Source organism: Leptonychotes weddellii, chromosome 10 (genome assembly GCF_054177405.1).
Source record: "Leptonychotes weddellii isolate Sample4059 chromosome 10, ASM5417740v2, whole genome shotgun sequence".
NCBI lineage: Eukaryota > Metazoa > Chordata > Mammalia > Carnivora > Phocidae > Leptonychotes > Leptonychotes weddellii.
The window spans coordinates 105,476,690-105,498,338 of NC_138378.1; the positions used below are offsets into that span (position 1 = coordinate 105,476,690).

Genomic DNA, 21,649 nt, shown 5'->3' on the forward strand with positions numbered 1-21,649 from the left:
GAAATGGATCCTTCCCCATCAAATCTGGAGATGGCTGGAGCCACCCCCAGATTCCCGACACACAGAATCTGTGAGATAGTGAATGTTGCTGTTTAAGCCACCAAGGTTTGGGTTAGTTTGTTATGCAGTGATAGATAACAGATATACCCCTTTGTCCTTGACCCCGTTGCCCCACCAGCCCTATGTCCTTGGCCTTTGTTTACTTATCTGGTTCTCCCCTTGCCTTCCTGAGCCTCCTTCTCTCTCGTTCACTGTCACCTCTTCCACCCCAGGCTGAGATCTACCCCAGTGTCTCTGGTCTCCACACACCTCAGGGAGAGCCCATCTACTCATGGCTTCAGTAATGTCTACCTACCGTGTCTATAGCGATGTTCTTCCAGTCATTCCATCAGCTCATCTGCATTCAGTTCCATTTCTCCTCCGGCCCCTGAATATATATTTTATCTGAATGTTACTATAACAACCCAAACCAGTGAATATGTCCCTTCCCGTCATCTCTGTTTCCAGTCAGCAATAGATGTTCCTTTTGGAAGGAGGCTGATGGCTTGCCCATACCCCCTGCTGGAGCTGAGCACAGATCTCGTCTCTGAGCTGCCTCCCTCCAAAGCAGACTCGCCTTCCTTAAACATGATCCCCAAGACATCAGATCATCACTTGCTGCCAAGTCTCCACACTCTTTCCCGTTGAACTTGCCTGATGTTTCCCACCCATATCCCCACGTGACTCTAGTGGCTGGACCAGAGTCTGCATGCTGGTTCTATCATATTCTGCCTGTGTGCAGTTGCGTTCATCTCCCTGGCCTCCGGTTTCTAACCTGAAGCTAAAAACTGGAAAGGCCCCAGATGTCCTTCAACAGGTGCATGGTTAAACTGTGGCACATCTGTACCGTGGAATTCCCCCCAGCAATAAAAAAAAAAAGGTGCTATGGACCCATGCAGCAACCTGGATGAATCTCCAGAGACTTACGCTGGGAGAAAAAAAGCCAATCCCTAAAGGTCTGACTCCATTTATATAACATCATTGAAATGAGAAAACTGTAGAAATGGAGAACAGATTCATATTGCCCAGGGCTGGGGAGAGGCACAGGGCAGGTGGGTGAGACTGTAAAAGGGGACAGCGTCAATGTCAATATCCTGATCGGGGGCGCCTGGGTGGCTCAGTTGGTTAAGCGACTGCCTTCGGCTCAGGTCATGATCCTGGAGTCCCGGGATCGAGTCCCGCATCGGGCTCCCTGCTCAGCGGGGAGTCTCCTTCTCCCTCTGACCCTCCCCCCTCTCATGTACTCTCTATCTCATTCTCTCTCTCAAATAAACAAATAAAATCTTAAAAAAAAAAAATATCCTGATCGGGATATGACGTTTAAGTGTTGAGAGAATTTATCACGGGATTGGGGGGGGTACTGGTAAAGGGTACAGAGGATTTCTCTGTAGTTCTTACAACTGCACATGAATCTAAAATTATCTCCGAAAAGGGGCGCCTGGCTGGCTCCGTCATTGGGCATCTGCCTTCGGCTCAGGTCATGGTCCCAGGGTCCTGGGATCGAGCCCCGCATCGGGCTCCCTGCTCCGCAGGAAGCCTGCTTCTCCCTCTCCCACTCCCCCTGTTTGTGTTCCTGCTCTCGCTCTCTCTCTCTTTCTGTCAAATAAATAAATAAAATCTTAAAAAAATAAAAATAAAAATAAATTTAAAAAGATACCCCTTTTATTGAGTTGCATGGAACTGAAAGCCTGGAAGGTACATTACTAATAAAAGAATATGACTGAAAAAACATCACTGCTTTTTACTCACGAAAATGTTTGTATCTGACACAAACCACAGGCTTCCAGTCTTTTATCTTGACATTGAATTACATGCCCCACAAAGAGCCAGATGGGCTGTGGGGTTGTTCAGCAGCTTCCCTGAGCCCATGAGGCCCGATTCAGCAGGTGGTAGGTCCTTCCCTCTTCCCTCCAGAGAAGCAATGAAAGGAAGGGGTGGGGAGGACTTGGGTGAGGGGAGGCTGCAGCAGAGTCAGGAAAGTTCCTTAAGGCAGGGTCACTGAGTCTGAGGGTGCAGGCCAGCAGCAGAGGAGAGGGACTGAGGGGTAGTGACCCTGGGCATCAAGTTCTTGCCCTCCCTGTGCCTCCCCAAATATTTCCCTCTCAGCCCTGATGCCCTCACCTACCAAATCCCAATCAAGCTTTCAGCTCTGGCTTAGGTCTGTTTCCTGGGACGCTCATGCCAGCCTCAATCCCTTCTTGTTTGAGCTCCACAATTTACATTTTATTTTTATTATTTTTTTTTTTAGAGAGAGAGAGGGAAAGGAGGGGGGACAGGCAGAGGGAGAGAATCCTCAAGCAGATTCCTCATTGAGCAGGGAGCCCGACGTGGGGCTCCATCCCACTACCCTGAGATCATGACCGGAGCCGAAATCAAGAGTTGGACGCTCAATTGGGGCGCCTGGGTGGCTCAAAAGCAACTGCCTTTGGCACAGGTCATGATCCCAGGGTCCTGGGGTCGAGCCCCGCATCGGGCTCCCTGCTCAACGGGGAGCCTGCTTCTCCCTCTGACCCTCTCCCCTCTCACGCTGTTTCTCTCTCTCTCTCAAATAAATAAATAAAATCTTTAAAAAAAAAATAAAAAGGGTTGGCCACTCAACTGACCGAGCCCCCCAGGCCTCCCTGAGCTCCACAGTTGAGCTCATGATTCACTGGCTGACACGGGGCTGCGTTGTGTTACATGATAACGCCTCACAGACAGAAAGCGTCGCACCAGGCTCCTTGGCACAGTGCTAGGCATAGAATACACAGTACAAAAATAATTGTTGGCTTATATCACAGTCAAAGGGATGACCCCCTTGATTTATGGAGAGGTCATAAAACTCAAGAAGAAAGAGATCCATGGCCTGATAGAAATAGGGTCAAAAACAAACAGATCGTTTTCAGTTTATAAATGCAAGTGGCCCTTAAACCTATGAAAAGATGGTCAACCTCCTCAAAATGAAAGAAATGCAAGACCAAACGTGTGGTGAGAGAGCACGGCTCACCTATCAGATGGGCAAACATCCAAGAGTTTAACAACATACTCAACTGGCAACACACCTTTTCATACATAGTCCTGCGGGGAAGGCAAAATGCTACAACCCCTGGGGGTAATTTTTAAAAACTTATTTAAAAGCAATCTTAAACTTACAGAAAAGATGCAAATACAGTAAAAGAACTTCGTTTTCTCTAAACTTTTTTTTAAAGACTTTATGTATTTACGTATGTATGTATGTATTTATTTAGAGAGCACGAGCGGGGGAAGGAAGAGAGAGAGAGGGAGAGAGAATCCCAAGCAGATTCATGTGGGGCTCAAGCTCATGATCTTGAGATCATGACCAAGGATCATGTCCTGAGCCAAAATCAAGAGTCGGACATTTAACTGACTGAACCACCCAGGTGCCCCTTCTCTAAACTTTTTATGACTGTGTCAACGTGATGCCCAATCACTTCCAGGAAACTTTAGTGCTGTATATATTTCTTTTCCAATAAGGACATTGTCTTTCACAATTACAGCATAAACTTCAAAATCAGGAAAGTAACACTGACCCATTACTACCATCTACCCTCAGACCCCATTCAAGTTTCTCCTATTGTTCCAGAAACGTCCTTTAGAGCAAAAAGATTTGATCCGGAATCACATATTTATTTTTTTAAATTTTTTTAAAGATTTTATTTATTTATTTGAGAGAGCAAGAGAGCCCGTGAGAGGGGGGATGGTCAGAGGGAGAAGAAGACTCCCTGCTGAGCAGAGAGCCCGTTGCGGGACTCGATCCCGGGACTCCAGGATCATGACCTGAGCTGAAGGCAGTCGCTTAACCAACTGAGCCACCCAGGCGCCCCTGGAATCACATATTTAATTGTCATGTGTTAAGTTTCCTTTGATCTGGAACAGTTCCTCAATCTGTCATTGACTTTCATGACCTTGATATGCTTGAAAAATACAAGTCAGTTATTTTGTAGAATATCCCTTGTTTTGGGTTTGCTGTGGTCTGGTGTTTGTGTCCTCTCAAAATTCGTATGTTGAAACCTAATGCCCAAGGTGATGGCATTAGGAGGTAGGGCTTTGGAAGGCTCTGCCCTCATGATTGGGATTAAAGCCCATATAAAAGAGACCCCAGGGTGCTGGCTTGTCCCTCCCACCATGTGAGGACACAGAAAAGATGGCTGTCCACGAACCAGGAAATCCTCATCAAACATCAGATCTGCTGGTGTGATGATCTTTGACTTTTCAGACCCCAGAACTGTGAGAAGTGAATGTTTGTTGTTTTGGTTGTTTGTTTGTTTTTTAAAGATTTTATTTATTTGACAGAGAGAGAGACACAGCGAGAGAGGGAACACAAGCAGGGGGAGTGGGAGAGGGAGAAGCAGGCTTCCCGCTGAGCAAGGAGCCTGACGTGGGGCTCGATCCCAGGACCCTGGGATCATGACCGGAGCCGAAGGCAGTCGCTTAACGGCTGAGCCACCCAGGCACCCATGAATTTTGTTGTTTATAAGCCACCAGCCTCTGGTACTTTGTCATATCAGCCCAATGGATTAAGATAGGGTTTGTCTGATGTCTCCTCAAGATTAGATTCAGGTGATGCATCTTGGGCTGGAATATCATAGAAATGATGCCATGTGGTTGTCACGGCTTCCCGTTAGGTAGCATACCATTTCAATTTGGCTCATTACTGATGATGTTAACTTTAATCACTTGATGAAAGGGATGTGTTTCAGGTTTTTCCATTGTAAAGTCACTCTTTTTCCCTTTGTAATTAGTATTTTGTTGGGAAGTATTTTGAGACTATGTAAATATCCTGTTCCTCATTAAGCTTGCAATTTATTCATTTATTTCTAGCAGTGTGGACTCCTAGATTCCTATTTTATTTGGTGGGTTGTAATCTGTTGGTATCATCATGATTCTGATGCTCAAATTTTCCCATATTTTGCCAGTGGGAGCCCCTCCCCTGTACCCCATTATTCTTTGAGCACTTCCTTACTTTTCAGTGTGACATGTTCTGGGCTCATCTTGTTCCTTGCTTGGCCCCACTCTGGAATCTGCCATTCCTCCAAAAAGGCACAGTTCTTTTTAGTAAAGAATGGTATTTAGAAACTAAGATCTGGGCATGAGGTGTGCTCATTGCTGGGGAGGTTTCATTGCTCGTAGGCGCTCTCCATGGACAGAAAAAAGGAATCCATCTATAGAGACACAGACAGACATGCATATATACACACATATATTTTACATCTATATTTTTATGTCTGTCAAAGCGCAGTGTGAGGCTCATGTTGGAGTGAGAGGTAGAGGCTGAGGTGTCTCCTGGGAGAAGGGGCCAAACCAACGTCTAGAAATGGGGGACGTTCATGACAGTGGCTGTGGGACTGGGGCCTTTGGGGGGCTGGTTGCTGGTCCACGGAGCTCCCAGAGAATGAGCTGACAGGCAGCTGGCTAAGGCTTTACAGAAGTGATATCAAATCCCCAGACCCAGGGATGGCTCAAGCTCTGAAGGAATCCCCAGGAAGACGCGACTGCGCCACCAGGAAGCTGGCCCTCCCCGAAGGAGACTTCTTCCCTGTGGGCCCTCAGGCACGGCCACGGAGGACAGGGAACTGGGGAGACTCTCTCAGGACCAGGCCCGGGCTCCCCCGTGGAGAAGTGAGCCCTGGCAGCCCAGCCAGCAGGGCGTGGTGTAGGCCGTGGGCTGGCAACCCCCGAAGGATCTTCCCCTTCTCCTCTTTTGCCAAGTCAGTCCTTACGGTGGATCATCTGTTTTCTCTCTGCCGTCATGGACTTGGTGTTTTGGGGGTAGTTATATTTATAATTTAGCCACCGTGATAGATAAGAAGCCACATCCACCTCATTGAGAGAAATGCACATTACTCAGAGATCCTGATTTTAGAGCTGGTCATACTTGGATCATCTTCCTTTGGGAAGGAGATCAAGTGCATTTTTAGTTGTAGATGGCGTGGGTTCTTCATTTTAGTAAGAACATCTTAAAAATATCTCTTTTATTGAGGTGAAATTCCCATAACATTAATCATGTAAAAGTGTACAATTCAGTGGTGGGTAGCACATTTGTAATGTTGTGCAACCACCATCTCCATCAGATAGCCAGAGCGTTTCGAAAGCGCATACACGAGGAAAGAAGGTCCGCGCGGATGCTGGGCAGCCATGGGGTGACGTGCAGAGTGTCTGCCCAGCACCCCTTGCTTTGGGGGACAACTCTGCTCCCACTCCCTGGGGCGCTGGCTGGATCTGTCCATGCGAGGGCCACCTTCTGCACTCACTGATGGGGGTGGGCATGTGACTCATGCTGTCCTACTGTTTGTAGAACCTGGGTCACGGTGGGCTTGTGACCAAGGCCAGAACAACTGAAGTGACCCTTGGAACTTTTCTGCTGGGGATGGCCCCTTGAGTGAGGGTAACAACAAAAAACAAAACAGAACAGCTACGTGTCTCAGACCTTGAGGCTCGAGGTGGGGGAGGGGTTGTTGCTAAAAGACGTGGAGCTTCATGTCCTAGAAGCATCGGGGTGCTTCCTGAGGGGAAAGAAAACATTGTTCTTCCGCTGGGATTCTGAACTGGGAGAAGGTATGCCTGAGACTGCTTGGCACCATCTTGGAATCTGACGCAAGGAGGAGAGAAAGTGCCAACACATGGGGAGCAGACAAGCGTGATGGAGACAGCGAGCTCAGGAGGTGGCATTTGAGTCCCCGGATTTACCTATTCCTGACTCTCCAACCCTGGGCTTCCCAATTGTCTAAACTCTAAACTACTGAATCCCTTTGTTTAAAATCTGGTTTAGGCTGGGATTCTGTCCCATGTGACTGAGAGTCTTGACGAATATAACAAGCCACATGGAAGGTAGGTGGAAGTGTCACCATTTGCTATCGATGAAGAACCTACGTGGATAGTGGCCTGTGATGCAGCTCTCCTGGTGGGTGTGACAAGCAGTGGGTATGAAGATGACCCAAGTGGTGAGTCACTGTGGGGTTGAAATCACCCAGCAGGATGGGAGGTGAGCCAGGTCCGGACATCAGGGAGGGGGTGCAGCAAAGGCAGGTGGAATAGTTTCAGAAGCCGACTGATGGAGAGGACATAAGGTCTAGCAGAGTGTGGGGGGCCAAGGGTAGAGTCTCATCTGAGTCAGAAGTGTGGGAATGGAGCCTTCCGCTGGAGTCGCCGGGTGGAAGATGTTAGAGGAACATGTTGTGGGTGAAGGAGTTGCTGCTGCTTGCTAAATGTGTCTGGTTCTCCCTGCTTTGAGATCCGTGGTAGTGTTTACTTCCTGGATCCTGATAGTTGAATGGAGCTGTGGGACTCGTTCTGGCCAATGAGGGACGAACAGCCCTGTCAGTGTGATGCCCTCCTGTGCTCTCCTGGCAATGGTGTCTCTTCTGTCAGCCAGGGTCCCAGAATATTCCGTGAGCTCTACCCCTCTGCAGACTTGCCACAGACATGCAACAGGAGCAGGAAAAGTTACGGTTTTTTATATTTGGTACACTTAATTTACAGTTGTGCCATGCTCAATTTTTTTTCTTGTGGTAAAATATGTGTAACATAAAATTGCCATCTTAGCCATTTTTAAGTGTAGAGTTCAGAGGCAGTAAGTACACTCACATATTGTGCAAGCGTCACCACCATCCACCTCCAGAACTCTTTTCCATCTTTCCAAACTGAAGCTCTGCACCCACTAAACATGACCTTCCCACTCCTCACACCCACCCCCCAGAGCCCAGTCCCTGGCAGCTACTATTCTACTTTGTCTCTATGAATTTGACTACTCTCCGTACCTCATGTACGTGGAATCACACAATATTTGTCCTTTCGTGTCTGACTTATTTCACTTAGCAGAATGTCTTCAAGGTTTATCCATGTTGCAGCAGCTTTCAGAATTTCCTTCCCTTTTAAGACTGAATAATATTCCACTGTATGTATACGCCACATTTTATTTATCTGTTCATCTATTCATGAACATCTGGGTTGTCTTCACCTTTTGGCTATTGCAAATAATACTGCTATGAACGTTGGTGTACAAATAGCAGAGACTATGAGAGTCTCTGCTTTCAGTTCCTTTGGGTCTATACGCGGAAATGGGATTGCTAGATCATATGGTAATTCCACGTTTAATTTTTGTGAGGAACCACCATGCTGTTTTCCACAGAACTTCTGTGATTTTAAGTCACGAAAATTTGGGGTTGTTTGCTATTGCAGGATAACCTCGCATATCCTGACTGATACTGCCCCTCGATCCAGATAATCTAGGATCAACCAGGATTCTGGTCAGACCACAGTGGAATGGACAGAAGTGAGGGGGTCTAGGAGCCCAAAGGGCTAAACCAATCGGAGCCAGACCCAGTGTGATGTGTGGTACGGAGGGCCCAGTAGGATTAGCCAGCACTGATATGCCTCTTCTTGGGACCACCCGGAGGGACCTTCTCATGCCGAAGACGTCAGGGCCAGGCTCTGGAACCAGCCCTGTAGCCACATGGTGGCTTCTTACTGGACACAAACCCCCCTCTAACATGGTCAACTTGGGCCTCTTGACCCCAGCAACACAGATATCCAAGGTCACACACATTATGGGCTCCCAGTGACTTCATCATAGGTAGTTCTACTCAATAGAAACTTACATTTGCCCTTCTTGATCCCGAGAATTTCAGCTTGTGGAGAGCAACTATAATGTTTCAAAAGTGTGATGTGGTGATTTCAGGGTCAGATGAACCAGGCCTTGAATCCTGGTTCTGTGACTTCCCCAACTGTGTGGTTTGACTAAGCCTCAGTTTCTTCATCTGTAGAGTGAGGATAATATAAACTACCACACAGGTTTGGCAGAGAAATGTGCCAAGCCCGGTGCCTAGCACGCAGGGGCACTCAGGAAACAGTCGCTGCTATTGGGGGGCAGTATTATATAAGCCCTTGAGGGAGGGAGAAGTATGGCACCATCCTTCTAAACATGGTCTTCCCCTTAGCCCCGCTTTACAGTATTTGCGGATGCCTATCTTGGTGTGGAAAGCAGAGCGGCAAGGAGCCTGCGATGCATGCATTCATTCAACAAATGTTTATTGAGAACCTACTGGGTGCCAAGTGCCAAGCTACAGATGTGGTTCTTGTCCTCATGGGAGAAACAGCACGAGTCTCTGGAACTGGACAGGTGGAATCCACGGACAGCAGGGCCTGTCATCAGCGGCATGGGGTGACCACTCGAGTGAGGGTGACACTGAAAAAGGCCAGGACGATTGTGTGGAGAGTGGCCTCTGACCTTGAGGCTGGGGAGTGCGGAAGACTGGAGGATCTGGGAGCATTAGGGAGCTTCCAGAAGGAAAACCTCTTGGACGAAAGTTGGGCTCCATGTCTCAAAGACTTTGGTAACTGTGTACCTATGCCCTCAAAGGGGTGAAGCTGGTGGGGGAGAAGGGAAAAGCAGGACTGGTTTCAGCAGTGAGGGCCTGAGTGCCCATCTCCAGGAGCCCCCGCCCACAAGTGGGATGGTGGGTGCCTGGGGAAGGGAGCACAACATGTCCTGGGTCAGAGAGCTGAGGGCACTGCCATGTAGCTGAAGTGCTCGGTGCACTGGGGGGGGGCACAGTAGGAGAGGCTGGGGGAGGTACAGGCAGAAGTAGAGAGCCAGGCTGAGGGGATCAGGGGGCCCAGCACCAAGCCCTAGAGATAGCAGTTGGGGAAGTGATGAGCAGAGGGTGGCTGTGCTGACAGAAGTAGAGAGAGATGCCCCAAGTCAGAAACCTGGAGCCCGAAGTCTCTGGGAAATGAGAACAACCCCCGCGGGAAAGGGGTGAGTAAGCGTGAGGGTGGAGTGTAGGTGTGCACAGAATCTTAGAGCTGGAAGGGATCTTCAATGTCATTTAGTTCAAACTCCCACCCCATGAGGTCTTTCAGTCTTCCACTGTCCAACTGAGGGCACTCAACTCTACTTGGACACTTCAAGGTATGGGGAGCTCACTCCCCCTAAGGGGACTCATCCTATAGACGTGCCCGAGCCTCCAGGACGGCCTGGATGGACCTGGCGCCTCGACCTTGGCCCTGTCGAGTGGGCTGGCCTCCATTCGGCGGCGGCACCTGGCGGGGGTGGCGGGTCGGGTGGGGATTGCGGTGCGGATGGGCCGGCGCTGCTGTCCCCAGCCCCAGTGCTGAGGCAGGCAGAGTGCAGTGGGCTCTGGTGGAGGTCGGGAGAACTGCAGGGTGAAGGCCGCCGGGGGCTCCGCGGGCTGCTGGGGGGGAGGCACTTGACACCGGCCCGGGGAGAGGAGGGGCCGCTGTCCCTGCGGCCAGTGCTGGATGCGGGGACCCAGCGCAGAGGCAGCGCCAGGTAGCGGGGTGCCCCGCGGGGGGGGGGGCGCGGAGGAGGGCTGCAGCAAGGCCCCCGGCGGAATGGCCCGGAGCGCGGCCGCGGCGGGGTGCCCAGGCCCAGCGCAGGGTCGGGGCCCTGTGGGGTCCGGCCCTCCGTCTCGCAGCGTGCGGAGACCCCCGGCGGGGCCGCAGAGGCCGGGAAGTCGGGCCGAGGGCGCTAGGACCGGCCGCGCGCCCAGGCCGCTACCGCCGCGGAGCCCCGGGGCCCCCCAGTCGGCGCTGCCTCCCGGGCCGGCTCCGCAGCGCCGGGGCCGGGGCCAGCGCGGCCGCGGGGGGCGAGCAGCGGGCGGAGGCCTGGGCCCGCGGGCGGCCGGAGGGAGGGAAGGAGGAAGGCGGAGAGAAGGGGTGGGAGGGGGGGACCCGGCAGAGGAGGCGGAGAGAGGGAGCGCGACAGCGAGCGGAGGGAGGGAGCGAGCGAGGCAGGCAGGCGGGCCGGGAGGGAGGGAGGGCGCGCGGGCGGCGGCGGCGGCGGCGAGAGCAGAGGACGAGCCGGGACGCGGCGCCGCGGCACCAGGGCGCGCAGCCGGGCCGGCCCGACCCCACCGGCCACACGGTAATGAGCGCCGCTGCTGGCGGCCCGGGAGGCCGGCCCGGAGGCGGGCAGGGAGGAGGGGAGGCCGGGCGGGGGGCACGGCGGCGGGCAGTGCCCAGCTCGGGGCACGCTCCCGGACCCCTGCAACTCGGCGCCGGGCGCTCGCGGGGCCAGGGCTGCGGGCGGGGACGGCGGGCCGGGCTGGCCAGGGCGGCGCGGGGGATTTGAGGGTTTGTTTATGTCCCCGCGGGCTCGGCAGGCGCCCCCTCCCGTCCCGCCCGCTCCCGGCGCGGAGCCCCCTCCCCGCCCCCGCCCGGCTCCGGGCTCAAGTTCAAGTCTATACAATGCCGCGGGGGGCCCCCCTCCACCGCCGGCCTCAGCCGTGGTGCCCGGCTCGGCGCTGCCGCAGGGGCCCCGGCCTGGCCGCCCCCGCCTTCCGGGCCCTGCCCCCGCCCCGGGGCCCCGCCTGGGGCCTGCGGCCGGGGCGCTGGAGGGCGCGGACCCCGACCCGGAATGATCGGCTCCCGCCGCGGCCCGCAGGGAGCGGGGGAGGGGGCGGGGGCCGGGCCCCGCGCAGGCTCCGCGGCGGCGGCAGAAAATGGCAGCCTGGCACGACCCGGCCCCCCGCCCCTCCCCCCGGCTCCCGGCCCTCCTCGGCCCGGCGGGGCGGGGGACCCGGGAGGCCCCCGGGGGCGGGCCGAGGGGTGATCCGGCGGCCGGGCCGGGGAGCGCTGCGCAGCGATCCTCCTCCGGCCACCTGTGGCTGGGGGTGCGGGGTGCCAGCGGATCTGGGAGGGGCGGCGGGGGTGGGGAAAGTGCCACTCGGGGGGCACACCTCCCCGCGGAGGGCCGGGCGGCGCGCGGGGGGGGACGTCGTGCCTGGCTCCTCCCTGCCCCCGCCGCGGGCCGTGGGAGCCGGGGCGGCGGCGGCGGCGGCGGCGGCGGCGGTGGCGGCGGCGCCGCAGTGTGGGGGCGGGGCGGGGGCGGGCGAAGATCCCGGGCCGGGGCTCCGGGGGCCGGAAAACGCGGGGATGGGAGCTGCGGGCCAGGGCCAGGGCCGGGAGCGGCGCGGGTGGGAGCGCCCGGGGTCGCCCCCCGCAGCAGCACCCCCCGTCGTACACACTCACACGCACGCGGACACACTCACGCACACGCACCCCCGCTGGGCCGGTGCAGACGTGTCCTTGAAAGCTTCGCATCTGTACAGTGAAGGACGAGGCCTCGCAGAGGCTGCAGATCGGGGTCTTCGGCCCCGCGGCCCCGCGCCCCAGGAGACCCCGAGCTTCGGAGCCGCAGGCGGCCGCGGTCCGTGTCCCGCCCTCACCCCGGCTCCCCTCCCCCAGGCCTCCCTGCCCTCCCTCCCCCTCGGCGCGGACCAAGCTGGCGTGGGTCCAGGGCCCGCCCCGGGCCTCCCCCAGCCCCCCATCGCTGGGGCCCGCGGCCCTCCGGCTGCCAAACTGCGTTTCGCTTTCCTGGAACCTCCCTTCTTGGGGGCACCCACTCCCCTCCCACCCCCTCTCTGTTATTTCCCACTTTTCTCTCCATCCCCACGTCCTTCCACCTCTCTCTACTGCAAAGCCAGTTGAGTAGGTGTTGCTGCCCTGGTTGAGGAATGGGGGGCTTGCTGAGTCTCGGGGGCTTTCTTCCCCTGCTCCTGAGGGGAGCCCCCTGTGGCTGCACCTTGACCCAAGATGGCGTCCAGCACCCAGCTGGGCAGCTCCGGCCTCAGGGCGGGGGAGGAAGGGCGGCGGGGGGCGGGGAGGGGGCGCCCAGAGCCACTCCACGCGGCCCCTCTCAAACCAGCAGGGACAGCAGCCTGGACGAGAAGCGCCCTCTGCCCTGTGACCCAGCTTGCCCCTCGCCGCCATGCCCAGAGACTGCCATCAGCATCCCTGGGGGACTGTTCGGTCTTCATGTTTCACCCTGGGCTGCCAGCGGCCGAACCGGCCTCCAGCCTCCTGGGCCGGCGGGCTGTGAAGGGATCCTGGGATCAGGTGCTGCTCGCCTGTGCCTCCTCCCTTCCAGGCAGATGGGACAGCTGCAGCCAGGGAAAGCTTTTCTTCCTAGGCGTTGCTGGAGTGTGAGGACTGGCCTGTGGGATCTGGGGAGCCCAGCTGTCAGGCGGAGGGACCCTCTTTGGGCTTGTCCTCTCTGCTGGCAGGGGCTATCTTCTGGTGGTTTCCTGAGCTGCCTGGCTTTGGGAGGCTGCGGTTGTCAGGAGTTGCTGCTAGGTTTCTGGGGCAACGTGGTCCCCCTCCGCCTCCAGGTCCCGTTGAGGAGAGCTTGGTTGGGCTGTTTGACAGGCCACTCTGTGCAAGCGTGAGTCTGCGTGCATGTGTGTGCATGTGTGTGCATGTGCTGCTCCCGGGCAGGGGCCGGCCAACTGTGCTTCGGCTCTGCCACCTGCCTGCCTGCCTCCCTTCCCTGGCCCCACTTCTCTGGGCCCTGGCTCCCTCTCTGCACTCTTGTCCAGCTGCTTGGTTCTTGTCTGCAGCTACTCCTCCAATGCAGAGCCCCCAGCTCAGGCTGACCCAGGCTCTCTCCTTGTTTTCCAGCCCAGGCACAGGGGGGCTGCAACAGGAGGCTGGCCTTAGAAAGGTGAATTCCTTCTAGAATCGAGGAGTGCGGGGTGCACAGTGCGAGGGCTGCCCCCTAGCCCTGGAGAGGACACCGGACCGCACTGTGGCCATCTGACAGGGTGTCCGCGGACAGGATTCCTCTGTGGGGTGGGGGTTGGACTGGAGCTTGGAGGTCCGTTCCAACTTTGAAATTCTATGGCTCTGATTCTAGTGGTGGAATTTCAGACCCAGGAATGGGGGTGGGGTGGTCTGTTTTCACCACACAGCGGTAATCCGGAAGGGCTTCCAAGGAGAGGAGGTCTGAGAGAGCAAGGCCTCCTGGGGGATGGGGCTTTGAAAGGAAAAGGTGGCGTGAGGGGTGTGGGCCCTGCAGGGAGAGAGGTTTGTCTCAGGTGTCTCCACAGAGAGTGTAAAAATACAGCCTCCCCGGTAAACCTTCACACGCGTGTGTCCTTCTGTAGGCTTCCATGTGTAAATCCGTGTGTGTATATAATTTCTGAGGTTCCCCCCCCTGCCCGGAGTCCAATTCACAATATGCTCTCGAGTCCCTTGTGGATATTTTCCTATCACAGTCACACATCACTGCCAATGGTCCTCTGAAAAAGGCTGCAAGAAATGCAGGACAAGCTATAAAATACTTGCCCAGGGTGACTTGGCCCTTGGGGAATTTACATTCTCCCCTGCTCCCGCCCTCTCCCATAAGCCTGTGGTCTCCACAGGACAAGGACCTTGACTTGGCTGCCTCTGGGTCCCCCATCAGACATTTAGCGGGACCTCCATGGGTGTCTGCTGAATGGTGGGGGAGCTTGCTACACATCTGTGATTTTGGTCCCTGTCCTCTCCCTAGCTGTGGCCAGGCGAGGCTTCTTTTGCTGGGAAGCATGTAGGGAACTTGGAGCAGTCTTAGCTGCTCCCCATCCCCAATGGGTAAGTTAAGAATAGACCACTCACTCCCCATCACTGGGCCTGAAATTTTTTTTTTTTTAAGATTTTATTTATTTATTTCAGAGGGAGAATGAGAGAGAGAGAGAGAGCATGAGGGGGGGAGGGTCAGAGGGAGAAGCAGACTCCCCGCTGAGCAAGGAGCCCGATGCGGGACTCGATCCTGGGATTCCAGGATCCTGACCTGAGCCGAAGGCAGTCGCTTAACCAACTGAGCCACCCAGGCACCCCTGGGCCTGAAATGTTATCATTAGTATCCAAGCCTTACAATGTAGGGTTGAAAGAGAACTTTAAGTGCTAAGAGCACTTGGAGCTGGGTTGGGGGCTGTTTGGGGGTGGGGCCAGGCTAGGGTTGGGAATTCTACCCAGAGCCTGAGGCCAGAAGGGCCGATCCTGCGCCTTGCCTTTCGCTGTTCCCTTCCTGCTGCTTGTGCGGGCCTGGGGTCCCTGACTCTGAGTGTGGTGTGTGGCGCAGCCCTTGGGAATTGGAGCCCCCACCTGCCCTTTGAGGCTGGGCATCTCCGTGGGCCTACGTTTTGCTGCTCCTGAGGGCTTTCATGGTAAACTAAGGTGCCAGATTCCTTTCCCCCCAAATCTTGAGGGCTTGTTTTCAGTCAGGTCTCTGACTATTTTTCCCTAAAAAAAAAAAAAGAAAAGAAAAACCAAAACCAAAACCAAATCTGAGACCCATGAAGTGTCAGAGATGTGTGTGTGTGTGTGTGTGTGTGTCAAGCCTGCCTCCCCTTGGCTGAGTGTTGTGGGCAGGACAGGGTGGGGAGCACGTGTGTCTGTGCGGACTTCTCTGTGCAGCCGCATGGGGAGGGAGGTGACTTGCTTAGACATGAGCCCGTTTCGAGGCAGCCGAGGTGAGGGCCCTGGAGTCAGCCACTTCCCTGCCTCAAGATCCGGGGCAGCTAACTTAGTGGCTCTGTGCCTCAGTTTCCTCACCTCATGGAAATGAGACGTGGCTGTACTTAAGGTTGTGGTGAGAATTCCAGAGCACGGTGTGTGTCCCTCCCTTAGCGAAGTGGCGGTCTGAGGGGTTTGGGCAGCGTGGGTGGACCGATGCTGCAGGAAGTGCGCTCAGAAGCCTGGTCCACCGTCCTGCCTCTTTTGCACAATCTTGGACAGTGGAGGAAAGGGCTGATTCTGATTGACAGAGCCTCAGAGGGGAGGGCTCCTCAGTGCCACTTGGCAGTCGGTTCCCCAGTGTAACGGATCACCCCCGCGAACAGGTTGTCTGTGTGCTCACCTTAAATCCCTCACGCTGTAGTTCCAGCTCTTTCTTCGGTCCCGTGTTTGCTTGCTGAGCATTTCCTGTGGGCAAGGCCCTGTGCTAGGATTTGAGGGGACACAGAGTGAGTTAGGATGAGCCCAGCTAATTAATGACCACAGACCAAAGTCACAGGAGAGGGAGAAATAAAGCGCTCGAAGGACAGTGAGGTCACAAAGAACTGAGGGGATCAGGGAAGGCTTCTTGGAAGAGGTGGTACCTAAGATGGGCCTTAAAGCACTGAGGTGGGGCTTCCAGGCTGAGGGGAGGAAGCCAGGCTGTGGGGGATGGGGTGGCTGGAGTGTGGAGGAGATGCTGGGTGGGGGTGGGGGGGTGGGAGGTGGAGTGGGGCCCTGGGTGTGCTGGGGGCCAGGCTGAGGCCCCACATCAATTTGGGGAGAGCGGCCCCTGTGCTCTGTAACTCCTGCTTGTCCTGTGGACAGTCGTTTTGAACTGCCCTGATTGTAGTGGTTTTGTGGGGTGGAGTGGGGTGGGGAGAAGCCAGAAGGACGAAAGGGAGGGCAGGGAAGGGGCCAGCTGAGCTCATTTGGTGTAGGCTCTTGATGATCCCTTTATATTCCATAGACTACTAGCGCTTAAGAGCTCAGACTTGGAGGGAAAGAGAGCATATTTAAATCACACCAACCCCAGGGGGCTGTGGAGGTTAAGGGGAACAGCAGCCAGGGTAAGATCGGCATGCCCATGGTTGAATGGGGAGGAGGAGTGTCCCTGGCTTGGCCTCCCATTGCTTCCCCTCACCCAGGCTGAGGTGCCCCAGCCTCCAGAACATTCTTGCAAGGGGCTATGAGTAGGAGGGAAATGGGGGCCACAGAAGCTGACTCTGCCCTTCCCTCCAGTCTCTCTCCGCCACACGCAGCTGAACTGAGCCCCCGGCTCCGAGGGGATGTGACCCGGGCATGGCTGCAGGTGCCTGGCAGCCCCCAGCAAGGACAGCTAGTGGTCAGGGCCCTCCAGACCACATCTCCCTTGCTGATCACATCCAGGCCAGGCCTGTCTGGAGGACAGCGACAGGGGGAGGAGGTGCAGACGTCTGGGGCTTTCCTAACTGAATCCCAGTAGGGAGTGGAATTTTTTCTTTCAACCATAGCTCAGCATGGTCCACTCCTGTCCTGCTGAGGTCCCCTCTGACCCCTAAGGCTTCCCAGCCTTATTTACTTCTATACCCAGGTTCCTATTTTCTCTTTCCTGCGGTCATGGCCCTGCTCACTGTCATCCCTATTGATCTTCCCTCTCTGTTTCTGTTTCAAATGTCAAGGTCATTTTTATTCTGAGCCAGTTGTTAGCCGCCCTGTCTGGGTACACCGAGGGGACAGAGGACCATCTCTGCCAGCTAGTAAGAGGAGGGTCAGAACTTGGGTGTTCTGACTTCTACTCTAGTTCTCTGCTGCTGTGGTGTGTGGATGGATCTGGGGCTTGGTGCAGATGTTCTGGACCTAATAGCTCACCTAGATCCCTGTGTTCTGGTGGTCCTTACTTGAACAGGTTAAAAGATGCTGATAGGGGATGTTATGGGACGGTGGGGTCAGATCTGTGGTTTACTGAGCACCGAATTGGACCGGGCCGTCACGGTGAATGTCGGGGAATGCTTGGGCTGGGAGGCTGGGGCCTCTGGAAGTGTTCCTCCCCTCAGAGGTTCCCCAGAGGACCCTGAGAGGGGCCTGTGCCTGGCAGGAGGGATCCTCCAACACTCCAGCGAACGGAACCTGTTGGGAAGGGGCTTCTTGAGGGAACGGTCCTGTGTGATTAATTTTAGAGATTCTGAAAGGATAAATACATTTATGGATAAAGGGGAATCTATTTAGATTCCCCCGAGCCAAGCCTTTGAAATGTGGTAGTAAGCATGTCTATTCTGATGTGTGAAATGTCCACGATATGGTGTTGGGTAACCCACAAAAGCAGTGTGCAGAGTGTAATCTTGTTTTTTGTAAAATCCTTTAAAATAAATACAAATATACATGGACAGAAAAAGTTGTTCTGGGAGGATACACAGCAGACCTGTCAACAACGACTTTGCCTTTTTACTTTATATACTTTATACATCTTTGTAATCTTTGAAAAAATGTAAACGCACATGTGTTACTTTCTTAATGACAACAAAAATAAATAAAACCACACTTTTTAAATTTTTTTTTTAAAGATTTTTTTAAATTTATTTATTTGACAGAGAGATAGCACAAGTAGGCAGAGCGGCAGGCAGAGGGAAAGGGAGAAGCAGGCTCTCTGCTGAGCAGGGAGCCCGATGCGGGGCTCCATCCCAGGACCCTGGGATCATGACCTGAGCCGAAAGCAGCCGCTTAACCAACTGAGCCACCCAGGCGCCCCCAAACCACACTTTTTAAAGCTTCTGGGTAAGGACATGAAAAAGATTTGAGTCATGCTAGGGCTGGAAGGAGGACTCTTTTTTATAATGGATAAGAGGTGAGCTTGGAGACTGACAGCAGAGGGTGGGGCCACTCAAGTACCTGTCCTTCCTGGGAGGGTTGCAGGGAGAAATAGTACAGCTCGGAGGCCTCTAAGCAAAGGCTGGGGCTAAGTGGGCGAGTGGAAAATAGGCAGCTGGCTGAATCCCCGTCTGTGCCAGGGCCAGTGGGCCAAGTTAGCTTGATAGGACGGCGACTTGAACTCTCAGTTCACCCAGGATGGGAAGCAGATCGTTGAAGGCTTCGATCTGGTGGCTCCTGTGGCCCAAATGGGTCCCTGGGAACCGGAGGTATAACCAGGGCCGGGTCCCAGGGTGGAGCTCAGGCGACCCAGCCCTGGCACAGAATGGCCAGCGTGGGGAGCCGCACACAGGGAGGACAGAATGGGGCTTCAGGAGGCCCCAGGAAGGGATGGAAAGGGTTCTGGGGAACTCATCTGGCATGTGGGCTCAAGCTGCACCCAGCTCTGTGATCGGGAGGCCCATGAGTGGGTGGCAGTGACCCAGGGGACAGGGTGGAGAGGTGAGAAAAAGCAGCTACAAATTCCTCTGTCTGTTGCTTGGCAACAGCCCCCACCTTCCCCTTCCATAGCCCCCCCACTCCCAGCGCCAGCCCCCACACATGGGTGCCCTCTGGGAGTTTGCTTTCCCCTCTGAGGCTGCCCATTTAACATGATACGAGAAAGGGTATGCGTCCTTGTCTGTCTCTGCCCCACCCCTGGATTAAGGCAGGAAGATAAATATGGTACCATGCAAGCAAGCGCGGAGCAGGTCCCTCTGCCCCACTCTCCTTCCCGCGCCCTGAGCCCCCTGCCACTAGGGGATGGAGATGCTGGGCCCAGAGGAGACTTGGCAGGCCGGGCGGCGGGCAGACCTGGATGCGCATCTCAGCGCTCGGAGCCCGCAGTTCCTGTCCCCGGGTCCTCGGGCCGGTCCTCGTGCCGCAGGCTCTGCATCTGTGCATCAATCAGGGAGAAGAGCCTCCGCCTCTCCCCCGCATTGCCCGAATCAAATGCACACTGTCTGAAACACAGCGAGCGCTGGTCCTGGCACACAGTAGGTGGCCAGGAGATACGAGTTCCTTTTCTTTACGTGGGGTCACGAGAGGGCTGCATGAGGGTTTCTGTGGGGACCGGGCAAGATGACCCCCCGCGAAGGCCCTGTTGCTCCCTCAGACCCCACCAATGTTGTCTGTCTTCCTCCCTGTACGGGTCTCAGGGCTGGTGGATCTCAGGCCCTGGCCGCCTGGTCTCTGGGCCTTTCATCTGGATGCACGAACTTCAGTCTTGTTAGAGTCCATGCCCACTGGGGCCCTCGCTGGTCCCCTAAGCCCTGGGCCTCCTCTCTCGCTCCCCTCTGGTCTCTTTGGGCCCAGAACAGGCAGTGACTCTGCTGGGTTCTGGGCCTGCTGGTAGAGCCGGCTCTGCCCCCCGGCCTGGAGGCGTGGAAGGGTCTAGACCACAGCGGGCCTGGCAGATGGCACGCGGATGGATCCTAGTGGGGTTATGACCAGCGACAACGTGGTGCCTATTGCCATCCCCTCATGCCTGGCTCCCTTCCCATCTGGTGGTGGCCTGAAGGCCCACCTGGTACTGGAGCCTCAGCTGGGAAGCCCACTGGGGCCGGGCAGTTGCTTCTCTGTTTTCTTTGGTCAACACCCTCTACGCAGCCTGGACTCCAGGAGAGCTGGGTTTCTGTAGGAGCGAGTGGCCAGGGCCCCACCTTGGCAGGCCTGGCAGCTCTCGGGTTTCTGTCCAGAGGTCCCCTGCTTCAGATCCTCAAGTAATGTTCATCTGTTCCTTTACTCAAGACCTACTATGCACCGGGCACCGGCCACAAAGATGAAAGGGACTGAGGCGGTCTCTAAGTGCACAGTGAGATGCGTCTGACCAGGGCGACTGTTAGAATCCAGGCTGGTGGAGAGGGCTCTGGACACCACAGGGGCTCAGAGAAGGGACGTCTCATTCAGAGGGGAGAGAAAATCAGGAAGGGCTTTTTTTTTTTTTTAATTGAAATTTAGTTGACCTATGCTATTAAATGAGCTTCAGATATACAACATAGTGATTCAACAATGACATAATGATGTGCTCCTCACGATACCGTTCTAAAGCGGTGATGCTTGAGCAGAGCGTCAAAGGGCAGAGAGCAGTGAGCCAGGGGGTCAAGGGCACTTTCTGACCTGGTGGGATATGAGGGGTGGTGGGCTGTGGGGCCGGAGGGCGGGGCTGGAGCTGGGCCGTGGAAGGCTGGGATGTAGCCCGCTGAGATGTCGGGCTTGGAGTAACGTGCCCGCATTTATACCTGTGAGAGCCCTCAGGGGCCTCCGGGCGAGAGGCTGGGGGCAGGGGGAGCCTGGGCAGAAGGGGAGAGCAGCAGTGTGGGCGTGGAGGCGGGGCACCTTGTGAGGCATTTTGGGAGCTGAGCTGAGCAGAGCTGCCAGGAACGGCTGGGCCGTGTCACCTGGCCAGCTGCGTGGGTGCAGGTGGCAGCCGCGGAGAGGCACAGGTGGGGGTAGGCTGGGAGAGCCCTGGGGGTGCTTCACGTGGGGGAAGGGACTGCAGCTGGGGGGCCCAGCGTGGGGCCCGGTCCAGCATGATGGATTAGAAGGGCGGGCACATTTTCTTCCATAACTGTGGCCACCCCTGTAGATTTTTGAGGAGGGAAGTAACTGGGGGATCCTGATGTCTGGGGCCCTGAGCAGGGGCTTGTACTTCTCAGGAGCCCCCTCAGAAGTTGAGCCTCGGGGCGCTTGGGTAGCTCAGTAGTTAAGGTTAAGCGCCTGCCTGCCTTAGGCTCAGGTCATGATCCTGGAGTCCTAGGATCGAGTCCCGCATCGGGCTCCCTGCTCAGCGGGGAGTCTGCTTCTGCCTCTGCCCCTCCCCCTGCTCATGCTCTCTCTTGCTCGCTCTCTCAAATAAATAAATAAAATCCTTAAAAAAAAAAAAAAAAAAAGATGAGCCTCAAGGCCTAGACTCTGTCCCTGGGCTCCCTGGCTGCAGGACCCCGGGTGAGTCCTGTCACCCTTTGAGAACACTATGTGAATTGCAAAGTTGGCATCCACCCTCCCTTCAGAGGCAGGCCTGCCGAGATAGTTGGGGATTAGCTGGGGACAGGAGTTTTGGGAAGCAAGTAAAAGAAACAAACAAAAACTTTCTCTAAAATAGAAGTGAGTCTTCTGTATGTCACGGGAAAGGCCATTTCCAGAGAACTTCTAGAAAAATGACATGAGCCAGGTTAACACCACTGAGAGAAGAGGCAGAGTGTAGCATTGTGCCAGGGCCACCAGACCCAGTGCTGGACAGCCAGGGGTCTCACCTTGGCCCTGCCACCTCCTAGCCGCACCCTTGGGCAAATCATGCCATGCTCCTTAGCCTCAGTTTTGCCATCTGCAAATAACCTCACAGGCTTGTGTGAGCTTGTTTGAAACACTGCTTCTTGCACTAAACCTGAGTATTTTATGTCACTCGTCACACTTTTAATGTCCCCCATCTTTTAGAAGAATCCTTATGCGG

General features: G+C 55.4%; 1 long non-coding RNA gene across 1 annotated transcript; it reads right to left on the reverse strand.

Moving 5' to 3' along the window:
- Positions 1-9,049: 9,049 nt before the first annotated feature.
- Positions 9,050-12,403, reverse strand: LOC115944928 (uncharacterized). Its single transcript, XR_004079425.2, has 2 exons — positions 12,061-12,403; positions 9,050-9,223 (listed from the first exon to the last, which is right to left on the reverse strand). It is a non-coding gene; the product is annotated as an uncharacterized LOC115944928 (long non-coding RNA).
- Between the last annotated feature and the right edge of the window lie 9,246 nt (positions 12,404-21,649).